Here is a 16,259-nt window from a genome sequence, read left to right on the forward strand (position 1 = left end):
ACACGCTCCTTTTTTTCTCCTCTTGTGCAGCGAGTGATTGGAAATATTCCGTTCCAACCTCTCCATTCCGAAGCTTATTGATCACGTAACCACCTGAGGGATCGCCCAAAAAATTTTACCCTTCGGAATGACCGCGTCTGAGGCACAGCCGTAGTCACTGACACTTCAGTCGCATTTCAAAAGGAAAGACTGCCATAAATCTGGCTGCGCGATTAGAAGAGACGGGATATATACCGGCAAATAATCAATTACAGTTATATATCGTTAAAAAATGACATCGGCAAACAGGTAGACGTGCTACATCAACGGACACTTAAACCATATCGACCTGATTAAAATGTGGGCTACCCAAACACCGAGGGTGAAGGAAAGCAGTAAGTAACAGCATCCGCCATGGTAGCTTAGTCGCTATATGGAGTTCTGTTGCTACTACACAGGTCGCGGCATCGGTTTCCGGTCGCAGCGGCCATGTATCCTGTTGGGCGCAGAATAAAAAAAAAAAATGTGCGTCTGTACCATACTTTTGGTGAACGTTAAATATTCCGAGGCAGTGAAAATTTACCCGGAGCCCACAATTTCAGCGTCGCTCGCTGCCCGTATGTTCCTTTTGGACGTAAAACCCCGTACATCAAATCAAAGCAAGAAACCTCATATGTAAGATATCTATAGCGGAGGCAAATGGATGCTGACCCCGCTATTCAGCGGCGGTGAAAATTTTCGCCGGAAGTTCCAGAGGGCGTCATTGACAAGCTGAACGACCATCAATTGTTAACACAGTTCAGTTGACAGTCTCAACATCACTGTTCTATATTATTTTTCTTTATATTCAGCTTATTCAGGTAACTCAATTGGTGGGGCGGCAGGGGAGTGCAGGAAGCAAGAAAGGCAATAAATTAATCGTTTGCAACTACAGCACCCTGTCAATAACATCTACATGTTGTAAATAAGGGAACGTAAGTAATAGGTCAAATAAGGTCTTATTTAACGACTAGAGATATTCTCTTCCCTATCCAACACGGTCTTAGAAACGGAATGTCACCTTCTCATCATCATCATCACCCTATTTTATGCCCACTGCAGGGCGAAGGCTTCTCCCTGCGATATACAATTACCTCTGCCCTGCGCCAATCGATTCCAACTAGCACCCGCAAATTTCCTATTTTCGTCGCACCACATAGCTATCTGCCATCCTCGACTGCGCCTCCTTTCCCTTGGCACGCAATCTGTAACTCTAATGGCCCACCGGTTATCTAACTAATGCATTACATGACCTACCAGCTCCACTTTTTCCTCTTAATGTCAATTTTAATATCGTCTATACCCGTTCGCTCTCTGATACAAACCGCTCTCTTTCTGTCTCTTAACGTTACGCCGAGCATTCTTCGTTACATCGCTCTTTGCGTGGTGCTTGACTTGTTTTCGAGCTTCTTTGTGAGTCTCCAAGTTTTTACCCCATATGTTAGCACCGGTAGAATGCACTGATTGTGCACCTCCCTTTTCAATGTTAATGGTAAGCTTCCAGTCCAGGGCTGACATTGTCTGCCATATGCAATCGAACCAATCTTTATTCTTCAGTGAATTTCCTTCTCATAGTCAGGGTTCCCTGTGATTAATTGACTTAGGTAAACGTACTCCTCCACAGACTCTAGAGGCTGTCTGGCGATCCTGAACTCTTGTTCCCTTGCCCGGCTATTCATCATTATATATGTCTTCTGCATATTAACCTTGAACCCCACTCTAACACTGTCTCTGTTAAGGTCCTCAATCATTCTTTGTAACTCGTCTCCAGTGTTGTTGAACCGGACAATGTCATCTGCAAACCGAAGGTTGCTGAGATATTCACCGTTGATCCTTTCCTGTAAGCCTTCCCAATTTAACAGCTTGAATACTTCTTCCAAGCACGCAGTGAATAACATTGGAGAGATTGTCTCCTTGCGTAACCTCTTTCTTTAGAGGTCTCTTTCTAGTTTTCTTATGGAGAATCAAGGTAGCTGTGGAATATTTGTAGATTTTTACACGATATTTACGTAAGCGGGCTGTACTCCTTGGTTGCATAATGCATCTCCACTGAATCAAATACATTTTCGTAATCTATGAAAGCCATATAGAGAGGCTTATTGTACTCTGCGGATTTCTTGATTACCTGATGAATGGCATGGATGTGATCCATGGTAGAGCATTCCTTCCCCAAGTCAGCCTGTTCTCTTGGTTGACTCAAGTCTGGTGTTGCCCTTATTCTATTGGACATTATCTTGGTGAATATTTTATATAGCACTGGGACTAAGCTAATGGGCCTATAATTTTTCAATTCTTTACCATCTCTCTTTTTGCACATTAGTATAATGTTTGCATTCTTCCAGTTCTCTGGCACCCTTGAAGTTGATAGACATTTCGCATAGTGAGCCGCCAGTTTTTCAAGCATTATGTCTCCTCCATCTTTGATTAACTCGACTGTTATTCCACCTTCTCCTGCCACATTCTCCGTTTCATGTATTCGAAGGCCCTTCTAACCTCATTGCTAGTTATAGAAGACCTCTCTGCAACCTGTTCATTACTGCTTCGAAGGGAAGTATCGTGGCTCCTCTGGGTACTGTGCAGGTCGCTATAGAAGTATTTGGCTGCTTTTACTATACCTTCGAGATTCCTGATGATATTACCCTGCTTATCCTTCAGTGCATACATCTTCGTTTGCCCTATGCCAAGTTTCATTCTCAATGATTTCATGCTGCGTACATTTTTACGGCTTCCTCAGTTTTCTCACTTCATAATTTCGAATATCCCTTATTTTCTCCTTGTTCAGTTTTGAAATTTCCGCGGATTCTATCATATTTCTTGAGTTGAACACTTCAATTCTTTGTCATTTCTTTATTAGGTCCTTCGTTACTTGGGAAAGCTTGCCTATTGGTTGCTTTGGTGGCTTACCTCCCACTTCAATTGCTGCCTCTGAAGCCAGCCTAGTTACAGTTTTATTCATTACCTCTATGTCATCTTCATCGCTCTGTTCTAACGCTGCATATTTGTTTGCTAGTAGTGGCCTGAATTGGTCTGATTTTACTCTTACTGCGACTAGGTTGGCCTGTTTCTTCCTGACTTGTTCTACTCTTTCTTTCTTCAAATTGTGGTGAATACTAGACCTCACCAAACTAGGATCACTACACTTCACCTAACACTTCAACAACATTCACTATGCTGGGATCGGCATAAAGTATGAAATCTATTTCATTTCTTGTTTTACCATTAGGGCTTTTCCAGGTCCATTTTCTGTTGCTATGCTTCCTGAAGAAGGTGTTCATTATTCGCAGCTTATTCATTTCCGCTAATTGCACCAGCATCTCACCTCTAGCGTTCCTAGAAGTGACGCCATAGTTGCCAATTGCTTGTTCACCAGCGTGCTTTTTCTCCACTTTTGTATTGAATTCGCCCATTCACTTTCAGTTTATTACTATTCTTGAAATACAATGAATGGGTAAGAGACAATATACAGACGAGGGTCTCAAAGTCTCATTACAACAGTACACTGAGTTTACACATTTCTCATCGTTAATTCAACATCTTCATAAAACTGATCTACTTCATCATCATCATGACTGGATGTTAGAGCATAGGTTTGTACTACCTTTAATCTATACCTCTTATTAAGTTTGATTGCGACTACTGCTACCCTCTCATTACTGCTGTAGGATTCGTCAGTGTTACCCACTAGGTCCTTATGAATTAGGAATCCTACCCCGTATTGCTTCTTATCTGGGAGGCCTCTATAGCAGAGGAATTGGCCGTTAGTCAGCACTGTATAAGCCTCACCAGATCTTCTAATCTCACTGAGACCAAGGATATCCCAAACAATGCCTGGTAGTTCCTCGCAGAGTCCTGCTAAGCTAGCCTCACTCGAGAAAGCTTCTACCCAACTCGTTATCACAGTTCACGACTTTTCTAGCTGTACTTGACAAATTTGGACAACTCATTTAATGGTATTTTTTTTTAGTTTCGACAGAGCTTTTGATAGAGTGCCACATGGTAGACTGATTTATAAGCTTGAATAAATTGAACTCCCTAATTACATATCTAAATATGTAAAATCCTACTTAGACAGCAGAACAATATATGCGGATGAACGATGCCACATCCGAGTCCCTGCATGCCGGTCAGCTCTGGCGTACCACAGGGCAGCGTTTGAGTCTACTGCTGTTCTTAATACATATGAATGATTTAGCGAATGTAGTTTCAGAGTCTGTCTCGATAAAATTATTTGCTGATGAATGCATAATATTTCAGGCTATTAATAATGAAGATGACCACAACAACCTACAGAGAACAATTAAAAAACCAAACGCTAGGATATATATGGCTTTGAACCTCGACAAAACTATACTTTTGAATATTACAAGAAAGAGCACCCCAATTATATTCCAATATAAACTCCATGACAGTAATATCAAGGTGGTTTCACATTAGAGGTACTGGCCGCAGCAGTGACGAATAACGTAAAGTGGTCATCACATATTTCAAACATTTGTGCTGCCGCATTTGGTCAGCTTTGTTTCTTAAGAAGGAAACTCAGTCATGCCCTGTCCAAACTGTGGGCTCTGGCATACCATACATATATTAGGTCAAAATTAGAGTACGCTTCGGAAATGTGGGATCACACACACAAAAAAAGGACATAAAGAAGCTCGACATTGAACAAAGGAAGGCGATTCGGTTCTTTTTTCGTAAATATAACAGATTTGACTCTCCTTCATAACGTATGGCTAGCAATGCTATTCTCGCGTTAGAGCGTCATAGAAATAATAGTTCGTCTTTCTTCTTTGGATAAAGTAATGAATAGAACATTAAAAATATCAACGCCATCTTACCTTGCTCCATTATCGGTACGAAGAACTCGGCACTCTCATGAATCTGCACTAAAGCCTATTTTCGCTAAGGCTGATGCATTTAAACTAAGTTTTTTTTTTCCCCAAGAGCCATTTCCGATTGGAATATGCTTCCAAGATAAGTCTCTGAAGCGCAAAATTTCACTGCAGCCCTTGAGGGTAAGTTCATGAGTTGGATGGTCGGTTCGTAACTAGGCCTTGATTATTGTGAAACGTTTAGTGAAAATGTATATATCGTGGTTGTACGTATTCGTTAGGCATTGCAGATGCACCTTTTTTTTCTTCTTTACTTGCCAATATTCGCTTTGAAGGTTGGAATTAGGTATTTTGTGTAATTAGCATATGGCTTTCTGCTTCTGCTTGTATGAAATGATTCTATCGTGGTCATGTATATTGGGGCATGTATATTGGTTATTATTGTAGGGTCATTAAAAGCAGCCATAATTTGCTGTGCACATTTAGATTAGGTATTCTCTCTAATTAGTGTCTCTCTTTTTCTTCCGATTGCACGAAATGTTATTAACTATACTCATTGTCCTTGTGCTCACTCCTGCTTGGACCATCATTTTGGCCTGCAGTATACACAAATAGAAATAAAGAGCAAGGAGGAAGGCAGGGATATTAGCCAGAAATGTGTCTGGTTGGCTACCCTACGTTGGAGGACGGAAAAGGGGAAACAGAAAGATAAGAAAGAGAGAGTGAGAGGATGCAGGAGGAGGAGGAGGAGGAGGAATAGGAGGAGGAGGAGGAGGAGGAGGAGGAGGAGGAGGAGGAGGAGGAGGGGACGCTCTGAGTTAACGCAGCGCGCCGAGGGCACCCCTAAGTCAGAGGCGTTCGCACAGGCCATTTGCGCTCCAGAAACACAACAGTGCCTTCACGGCTTTGTGAGCAGACCAGAGATAAGGACGGTGACCATGTATTGCACATTCGTATGGGAATATGCAGGAGGCGATCGCAGAGCGTCTAGTGCTGCATGGGGACCTCCTGCCCGCAAAAGAATGCCGTATCGCATCTATATGTGTTGCTGTATACTGTCCGTGCTCCCATCACAATATTTGTCTGCCGTCTTGCACTAAACACAGCCTTCTGAATTTCAAGGACTCGGCCTCCACACTACAAGCGCATAACTCCCATAAGTCACAAGCGACAGCGTCTGCTTGCAGATAGCTGAAGTATAGCTCCTTGTGTCTGGGTGTGCCTCAACCAAATTTTTAGAAATAAGACGCATTCATTCATTCATTCATTCATTCATTCATTCATTCATTCATTCATTCATTCATTCATTCATTCATTCATTCATTCATTCGTTGATTAATTAATTCCTTCATTCATTCATTCATTTAAGTGAGAGTAGCTACGAGGCATTAATTGCTTATACATATAGTGCGTGAACTTCCAGCGTGTGACGTTGTGTCTTCAACGATGCGTAGCATAACAGCTCGCTCCAGATTGAGCAACCTCGTCCACATGCCAGTGGAAGTTTCGCGCATTGTGTAAGCGGTGAGCGAGCGCAATGCCTCACCGTCCATCACTCTTCTTCTTTACCGCTGTTCTGGCGAAGGCAAGCGGAACAGCCCCCCACCAGCTGCAACGCCCCGTTCCTTCTTCCACCGCGTGCATAATTTATGATTAACTTACCGTCATCGAATCTTCGCTTCGTTGCCCTACGATGTTTTGCCTTCTTGTTGTTTGCCGCGGCACCGCGGGCACCTCACAACGCAATTATATTGCCCGACAACTGGTCTAACTACACAGTATATGTATATATATACACACAAGGGTTTCGCGATAATATGCAAATGCAAGCAGCACTCTTCACACGTGCGTGCTCGCGCGCGTTAGCGCGAAAGTTTGCAATCAATTGAGTAGACAACCTAGGTCCAAGCTTTTACTTCGCTTTCGTCCGCGAAGGCCGCTCATGTAGGGGGCCAATTTTCCTGGCTTGCTTTCTTGGAAGCGCGCGCGAGCACTCTACCGGTAAGTGGGCCAACTTGCCGTTCCATTAGCCAGACGCACCATTTGTTGCCGCCTCGCCGCCACTTTTTTTTTTGCCCCTCTGTTTAAGTTCGGTCAAAGGCAAACAGCACGCCCGAGCAATCTCGGAGGTCGGTAGGTAGGTTGGGTCACGCGTGTGTGGTGGCTCTTGGCCGGCCGTATATAGGCAGCCATTTTTCTTCTCTCTTTTGCCCCCGCTCACCTACAGGGTTTACTGCCGTTCGCTCCTGGCCGCCCACATCACGCTTCAGTAGAGGGTAATGGGATTTTGCTTCATTTGGGGAACCGCGCTTGTACCGAGGGGAAGCCCGCGAGCGGCGACTGACGAACGCGAGCTCATCACGGAATGCTCTTTTTTTTTTTCGCTATTTCCCTTGCTCTCAGCGCTCGTTAAGGCGTGGTCCCCTCATTCACTCTGAAGATAAGAGAAAAGATGGCGCCGTTTATATATCGCGCAGTGGAACGCGCTATTACGGAGCTAGGTGGTAGTACACGGATTCAACGCAATATTAGTGAGTGAGGCATGGGAGGCATATAGCGCACGCATCAGCTGAGCCGCTTTACGGTCGCAGCATAAATACGGTGTGCGGACGCACCATGCTACAGAGATGGCTTATCGAAGGATAAAGCTCCGAACTGTTATCAAAACTTGCTTCTTCGATACCTTGCAGAGATTCTACATGGGATGGGAACCGGTTCTTAAATATATATACGAGAACAAAGGGAATGCTCGAAGCTCCTTTGCGATTGGCTTCTGCCGTCGCGAAGCTACCCTGCTTTGTCGAATATGGCTAGGGGTGGCCGTCACTAAGTCCTTTGCATTCCGAATCGGATGGGCCACCGATGTCTAGTGCGATGGCTGTGGTATAGCGAGGAGACTCTTCAACACCTTCTCTGTGACTGTACGCGCTACAATTTACAGAGACGATCGCTCGAAATCGCGATAGCGCGATTCGACCAAAGACCTCTGACAGAAGAACTTATTTTAGAATGCCGAAATCACAAACCATCGCAGCGGAGGGCGACGAGGGCACTGTTGCACTTTCTAAGGGCAACAGAATTGGACAAGCGGCTACAGCCTGAACAGATGTTTATCGTGCTGCAAGTGCTACTGTGCTGTGTGGTGACGGTATAAAGTGACAGTATTTGACTGTGATTGCATGTCTATGTACTTTTCTTTCTTTAGCTCTACTCTGCTAGCACTTTACCTCCCTCTCCTCTCTCTCCCGAGCGTAGGGTAGCAAACCGGATCTACCCATCTCGTTGAGCTACCTGCCTTTCCCCTTTCTTTTGTCTCTCTCTTGTTCCCACATTGAACTTCATACTGGCAGGTTCCCATATTCTCCCGGCACACTCTCATTGTACATATTCGACGGAGATGAAACTAATGGAGTACACTTACACAGTGCACAACCCCCGTAACACTTAACCTGAGTAAGCGTCTTTGAGTTTCTATATGTAGAACGTGCACGAGATTTCCTGTCAGGGTGCCTTGAAACTGGCCATAGCTTAATGCAGAGTCTTTCCAAAATCTTTGATGTTTGCTCCTTACAGAAAGCGTTTGTTAGAATTAAGTCGCTAGACATGTGTCTTGATTGTTCGCGTTAAGTCTGACGGCTGGTTGCACGTTTTCTAGTGAGGTGCGCGCAAACTCTTAAAAGTGAAATTGCGTACGAGACAAGTTAACTTATGTAAAGGGAGTGGCTAGCGCTCCCTTTGCTCTTACACTGTAGCTCTCTAACAAATCTCTCCCTCTATATCTTCGTCAGCCACATAAACAGCCGAACCCGCGGTGGTGTCAGCTGAGCAGGCTAAGGTGTTCTTCTGCTAAGCAGTAGGTAGGGATTTCGAATCCGCCAGTGTCATGCTGGCAGCTTTTCGATTGGGAGGAACTCAAGAACACGCTCCCGTAATGAAACTTCGGAACAGTTTACATGAAGCCCCGTGATGAAGAGTAACCTGAACGCACCCGCTTTCAACCTCCTACCCGACATTTGTGTTCATCTAGCGTATGCATGTAGCTTTTCCCGTCAAAACGAACCAACCCATGAGTGTAAGTTACAGATCTGATGTCGGTTAAGATGCCTCTGAGAGACCTAGCATATTCTTGAAAGAGAGAGAGAAACCGAAAGAATATCGTCCATTCCTTACTGACTGAAATCGAGCTACGATAGCGAAAATCTCTTTGTAAGGACACTGTACGTAAACCAAATTCATTCATTTTGTTCAATTCTCTTGTCACTTACACATCGCTGTCGTAATAGCAGACGATGCGTGGCGACCACGCATCGTCTGCGACGGTGGGGGGCATTATAAATGACTGACCTTTTAATGAAAGTGCCGGAACTTTGGCCTATATTAGGGGCCTAAGTAAATTTACGTATCATATAGCAGTGAAAGTGAAAGATAAAACAGACGTTGGTGGTCAGTCTGCAGGGCCACCAAAGGGTAACCAGGGGTGGTATTCTGTAGGAGTCCACCTAGTGGACTGTCCATTTCGGCCGCTGCTGATTGGCTGGAGCCGCTCCACTCCTCCTCGCTCGTACAACCGCATCCAATCAGCAGCGGCCGAAATGGACAGTCCACCAGGTGGACTCTTACAGAATACCGCCCCAGGGCCGCTATCTTGTACGAGTTCGAAAAGCCGACGTTAGGTTTCGCCTCACGCGATTGGTCGAGATTGGCCTAGGCCTAGGCCGCGTCGGCTTTCCAAAAGCGTGCAAGACAGCGGCGCAGCAGGCCAGACTCGTCGGCGAAAGCCAGAAGCTACTGGTCATTCTTGAAATTCTTGTCAAGCCCGCACGCTGGTCGGATCCAGGCCCCGTATAGTACGGAATCGTCCTCACGTCTGAGTGTTCGTAGCGGGTCTAGCTGTAAGCTACTAGCGGCCCTGGAACAACTCAGACGAAATACACTTTGATCTTGTGTACGGTGTCCCTTCCACACGTACTCAGTGCTTACTCTCTCCCTTTCTTCCTCTTTCTATTCCCCTTTCCCCCACCCCCAGTGTAGGTTAGCAAACCGGATGCTGTTCTGGTTGACCTCCCTGCCTTTCCTACCCTTGTTTTCTCTCTCTCTCTCTCTCTCAGACGAAATGCATTCCGTTGCAAAGTGGACTCACGCAAAATTTTACTTAAATTAAATGTTTACACTGGTTCATGTCACCAGTTGAGTCCTTTGTGGGTATCAGATTACGCTCAACCAACACGCCCAGCTACCGATTCTAAAGCTAGAGGTTTTCTCAAGGGGGCGTAACGTCAGTGCCTTGCTAGTGCAAGTTCGTCAACGCGTGCCTAAAGCGATGATTGATAATCAAGAGCGCAGACGTCGACGGCACCACGTGCAAAAGAAACATCGCGCCGCGTTCTACCGGTCCATCGCCTTCGGGCATCTCACATTCAATAGGCGTTGATTGGCTGAGCCTGCGGAACGGATGCCGGTCGCTTCCGTGAGAGGTCGCACTGGACGTTACGTCACGCAAAAATGAACGTGCCTCTGAAAAGTGATCGGCAAAAGATACAGCCTAAAACTTGCTATCGCAGTGCCTTGCAATCGGTTTTTTGCCAAGAACCTTAAGTTGCCTTTTCTTTCTTCCTTTCTTTTTGTATGTTGCTGATAGAATGTTTAAGCGTTTACAAAAGACATTTCTGAAGGCAATGTGTATGCCGTGTGGGTTTGACATCACTTAAATCGCATTTGAATGGCCACCTGTTTCCCGCGTGCGTGGCCCACTCTGTCAAAGGTATATATATATATATATATATATATATATATATATATATATATATATATATATATATATATATATATATATATATATATATATATATATATATATATATATATATATATATATATATATATATATATATATATATATATATCAGAAGATCGATTCGATACCGTAGAACCGTAGAAAGCTACGAATTCTACACCTCCAATCCCGCCGTGGTTTCTCAGTAGCTAGGGTGTTGGGCTGCTGAGCACGATGTCACGGGATCGAATCTCGGCCATGGCGTTCGCATTTCTATGGGAGCGAAATGCGAAAACACCCGTGTACATAGACTTAGGTGCACGTTAAAGAACCCCAGGTGGTCTAAATTTCCGGAGCCCTCCACTACGGCGTGCCTCATAATCAGAAAGTGGTTTTGGCACGTAAAACCCCATAATACATAAATATCTGCTTGACACCTCCGATAGTGGAGTGTGCGGGCTTTACTGTCAGCCAGCACCTGTACACATCGGTTCACACGCACAATGAAGTGTGCAGCTTTGCGCGAGCAAGCAAAGCAAACGTGGACTCGTAGGTACGCATGCACCGCACACGCGCAAGTGCTAACTCTCTAGAAGTCGTGGCCGGAAGCACCACTCCCGAAACTGCTGCCGCGAATCGTATCGCCCTCTGCGAACCACTGTTCTTTTCTTTTCTCTTCTTTTTTTTTCTTTCTTCCCTGTTTTTTTTCCCCACCTCTTCGCGGAGCTGACTGCGACGTTGCGAGCGTGTGTCTCTGTTTACGCATCGCAGGATCCTGTTCCCGTCCTGGCCAGCGACACGTTTGTGGCGTGACAGCGGACGACGCTCCAGTTTCGACCCGCGGCCCTCTCGCCTCGCACGCCGGGAACAAATCAGGTATTCATGAGGCACCGGCCGCTCACCATACGGCCCCGCACTGAACGCCCGCCGAGCCGTCTCTATAGCGCGATTTCTCTTTTCTTTTTCTTCCGACGTCTCTCCGAGCATTCTCTTCTCGGCTCGTCTCATCTGCGCCGCCGGCGATGCTTCTTTTCCTCGGCGCTCAAACAAAACGCGTCGTACTACACGAGCTTCCGCCACAAAAGGCACGCTGCCACTCTGCCCCGCGCGCGAATCCTTCCTTCGCCAACTGTGCGGCGTGCCACCCCCAAAGCCGCTTGTGCGGGCGGTTCGCCTCGCGTTTGCTTCCCTAAACAAACAACGGCGACCCCAACCGGAGCCCGCCCGCCCGTGCGAGCCACAAGCGTATGCGATTGCAGTATAGAGACATCATTGAGGCAGTCACGAATGGCGTGTTTGTGGTAGTGGAACAGGAAAAGCGATCTATCTGTCTGTTTTCTTGGCATCCTTGGCTCCGCGAGCGGAGAGGGAAATAGCGGAACCCAGAAGCGCGCCTAATCGCACATGCTTTGGCTCTCGCCGTGCTTCATCCCGCTGCCAGCTTTTCTTTTCTCTCTCCCCTCGAAGCAGCGCTGACTCTACAGCGTCAACGTACAGTGTCTTCCGCGCCACTTTGTTTTAGTTTTTTAGCCCACCTGCTATACGCGTCGGAAGTCACAAAAGAGAAGGAGTCGACTACACAAAAGGCACGCCAAAAAGAAACGCGAGCCTCAAATGATAACGTCATGATAAACGAGGCTAAAAGAAAAGAACTACAGAAATGATCCACGCGTGAGGACACAAATGTCACTAGTAATTACCTTAAAAAATAAAGTGAAAAAAGTAAAGAGTAGAAGAGTAAAATGTAGACATTCAGTAAGCAACCACCATAGGTGCGCACATAGTAATCATGGTCACGACGTGCAAGACAAACAGAAGACGATCGATACAAAACATGGCCAGCCTAAGGAGCAACGGTCGATGTTCCCGACGATTTTATAATTTGCTATGCTAACGAAGATTCCGCGTTCGATGTATAGCGAAGGAGGCCACCTATATATTTTTATTTTTTTCGACATTTCTGTCCATTCGCCGGCGTTTTTGTTTGCACTTCACTTCCGGACGACTATACCGAACGGCGCGCCTGACTCACCGAGCCCGCGTGTCAGCGTTATTCGTGCTCGCTCGGGACGGGTGGATGAAGCGACACAGCTGAAAAAAAAATATAATAAATAACTACAGCCGTATTGACAGTGCGCCCGCAACACTCGCTCGCAGCCTCCGATGCCGTCGCGAGACCCGCACCTCGCCACAACTCTGCCCCCTCGGTGTGGCAGTCGCTCGCGTGCGTTAAGCGCGTAATCGGCGGTTTTTGTGCGAACGCCCGGAAGCGTGCCCGGATGGCATCTGTATTCACGCGGCGGTTTGACCCCTGCGGCGACGGCAGCGACGCTGCGTTGTGCGGCCCCGACACGTTCTACGCTGTGTGGTTCAAAACGACGACGATACACGCGGGCCTTTCGGAACCGAAATAACCTCGAAACGAACGATGGCTGCAAGCAAAGCGATGGAGGCATGGCTTTTTTGTTGCTGCCTTGTGAACACGAGGATGTAAAGCGGAAAGCATTATCTCTGGCAACGAATCCTTTCATTATTGTGTCCTTTGAACGCCCGTTAATCTTTGGCTAGCAGCTGCAGGAACATCGCGCGGAAACGGTTTTGCCGGTACTGACGTTGCAGCTGGCATCATTCAAAGGCTGGTTGCCCTTGCAAAATGTTTAACCTAAACAGGGAGGTGTGAAATGTGAATTGTAGGAAGGCGATGTTTTTTTTTTCTCGCTTGCTCACAGGTAACTAACGTCCTCCGTACGCATTTAAGCCGGGGAAAAAAGTTCGAAGAGTAACAGAAGGCCACGCGGCAACTGCTCTTTCAAAGAAATTGGCCATTAACGCACCCTTTATTTTATTCATGGTAACTTTGCGCCGGCAGATAGTGCGCACTTGACTTACCCTTCGCCGCCTGGTGTACCCAGCGAGCCATTGGCAATGCGCCAACGTTATATGTAAGCTCCTAGAAAATTTTCTTCGAGCCGATCTAATCTGCCTTTTCTTACGTTCTTACGAGTTAACTGCCTCTCTCTAATGGCACATGCATTGGGCCTCGTACTGTGTGCGCGTTCACGCTTCTTATATATATATATATATATATATATATATATATATATATATATATATATATATATATATATTTCAATGAAAGTTTGATTTCAAACTTTCATTGAACTGCTCAAGTAAACAAAAAGTTCAGTTCTCGAATGCATCGGCGCCGTTTCTCTGCAAGGCGGCCAAAATCAGTCTTCGCACTCTGTACAGACTACCTAGTTTCCCTGATTCCGCGCCGGCTCACACTAAACACATTTGGAGGAACGCCCCGCAAAGAAAGCGTCTCCGTTTTCGTGGATTCGCCTCCAACGGCGGCCCATGCTTCATACGGACCCTCTGACGGCTGTAAAACTCGCTTTCGCAGCAGATAGAGTGCGGCCAGCCCAATCTGCACAATGGCGGCGTGCACAATGGCCTAACTCGAAGTGTACACTTCCCGCTCTCTGGGAACACTCAAAGAAACGAGCCCGCGAAATCGTATAGCTCAATAAAAACCCGGCGCTTGCGAAACTTGCGGCTGCATGCGATGCGCGGAGCGCGGACAATTCGAAACCGAGCCTTCTCGTGACGCAATGCCGCTGGAAAAACAACGGCGCGTGGACGCATCACGCCGACGTACGGAAACTAAAAGGGAAACGGATCGTAAGACGGCGGAGAGAGGGCTATCTCTCTCTCCCTCTTTCTCTCTTTCTCTTTCTTTCTCTTTCTCTCTCACACCAGCGCAAACACGGAGGGAAATCGGGAAACGGGCGCGACACGTGGCTGACGCGCCATATCTTTAGACCGGACACCAGGGTGTCCGGTCTCGCTGAAGACAGCCGCTCATATCACCTTCGCGGAATGATGGGCTAAACTATACGCTCGCATAAGTACTGCGCGCCTGGGGACATCGTTTCGACGAACTTGCGTGCAGCGCTTTGCAGCTGACATGACGGCCTTCCCTCGTTTCTTTTCGCCATAAAGTTTACCACACAGTTAGCTATGCAGGGAATTTTCGCGCTAGATAAAGAGAGCTGCAAACGTGCCGGTTTAGCCAGCACAGGTATCCCGGGTACTAAATAGATTAGATTAAACTGCGTCCTACTGGCTTCAAATGGCTTTTGGCAAATGGCATTTGCAAACCAATTCTTGCCTGATAAACGCAATAAGTTCCACTTAATATGCATGTGCGCAGAGACTTGTTGACTTTTTTTTAAGAAACTATGATTGCAATATATATTTCGAAAATGTAAAGTAACAAATAACGCCACAAGAACGTTTGAAGTCACAAGCACGGGTATTAGACAAATCCACATATTACTTATCATTCCTAAGGCACCTAAGCGATCGCAACGTCGGAGTTCCCTCCACTAATTTTCACACGAAACTCAATGATTCAACCGCAGTGGTGGCTTAAGGGCCATGGCGTCGCGCTGCTAGGCACCGTGTCGTAAGTTCGATTCACGCCAGCGTTGGCCTCATTTACGCGATAGTGGCGAAATGCAAACAGTGCTCGTGCTCTTAGATTTAGGTGCACGTTGAAGACCGCCAGGGGGTCAAAATTATTCCGAAGTCCCGCTCTACTGCGTGCCTCATAATCAGATTGTGGTTTTACCACGTAAAACACCAGGGATTTACTTACTCAATGGTTCGCTGTCCTAAATGCTCGTGCCTGTTCGATTTATCTCTGAGGCACCAATCTCTACTTTTGGTGTTCAGTGAAAAGGCACACAATTTTAGAAATGGCTCGTTCCCATCAACGTCCTTTCTTTTTATGCATCAACAAAAGTAGACACCGCTACAGTGAAATCGAGACTAGAGGCTTCGAATTTAAAGGTGTTTCTGTCTCTGCTCGCGCTGCACAGACCTTTAAATGTCGGTTTAATGCAGCTGCACAGAACTCGATGACAGTAAGTTTAGGTGTCACGTTTCGCTACTTTTCAGTCGTAGCTTATCTGAAAGACGAGATCGTGCTTCATAGGATCTTTCCTCCTCCATATCTGTTGTTCCTCTTCCTTTCTTCTTTCTCTCTCTCTCTCTCTCTCTTACACTTGCTACGAACGCGTGGAAGCCACGTTGTCGCTTCAAGTTCTTGAAACCACAAGTTTCGTTTCGCAGCGCTTACCCCAGACGCTCTTTTTCTCCTTTATCTTTTTTTGTGCTGAGGAAAGGAGGTTTTTCTTTCACTGCACTCTTCTTGTGACAACAAGAAATCTCAACTTTTACGCTTTTTCTCTCGCCGAATCATTTCTTTTTCCTTTATTTTTTTTAGTGTCGCATTTTTTTTTACTGTTCTCAGCAATAATCGTGTATTAGCAATCTAGTGATGATGATTATTATAATACTTTTATGATGCCCAGTTGAACAATTTTGCAGGAAAGTTTCCCTGTGCATGTATTTGTGATCGAAAACAAATCACGATATTATTACAATTGTCAAACAATTCAAACAATTAGCTTGATGCAGAGCAGAATTGTTTTACTATAGACGACATGCATTGCATTCAAGGCATTGTCTTGATTCCAAGACGATACTTGTGACGCACAACTGCTATTGAAGACGTAACTAAATTGAACTCGTTCTTCTACTCATGTCGTTCAATAACAGTGGCTGTATAT

At 45.9% G+C, this 16,259-nt stretch overlaps 1 protein-coding gene across 4 annotated transcripts in view; it reads left to right on the forward strand.

Moving 5' to 3' along the window:
* LOC139052454 (alpha-2C adrenergic receptor-like) overlaps nucleotides 1-16,259 on the forward strand; it is a 744,579-nt gene that overhangs the window by 584,688 nt on the left and 143,632 nt on the right. For all 4 annotated transcript variants that reach the window (XM_070529563.1, XM_070529561.1, XM_070529560.1 and 1 more), the window contains one exon: nucleotides 11,392-11,496. The gene's annotated coding sequence lies outside the window, so the exon portion shown is untranslated. The remainder of the gene's footprint in view (nucleotides 1-11,391; nucleotides 11,497-16,259) is intronic.

The sequence above is a fragment of the Dermacentor albipictus genome, unplaced genomic scaffold (genome assembly GCF_038994185.2).
Source record: "Dermacentor albipictus isolate Rhodes 1998 colony unplaced genomic scaffold, USDA_Dalb.pri_finalv2 scaffold_23, whole genome shotgun sequence".
Classification (NCBI taxonomy): Eukaryota; Metazoa; Arthropoda; class Arachnida; order Ixodida; family Ixodidae; genus Dermacentor; species Dermacentor albipictus.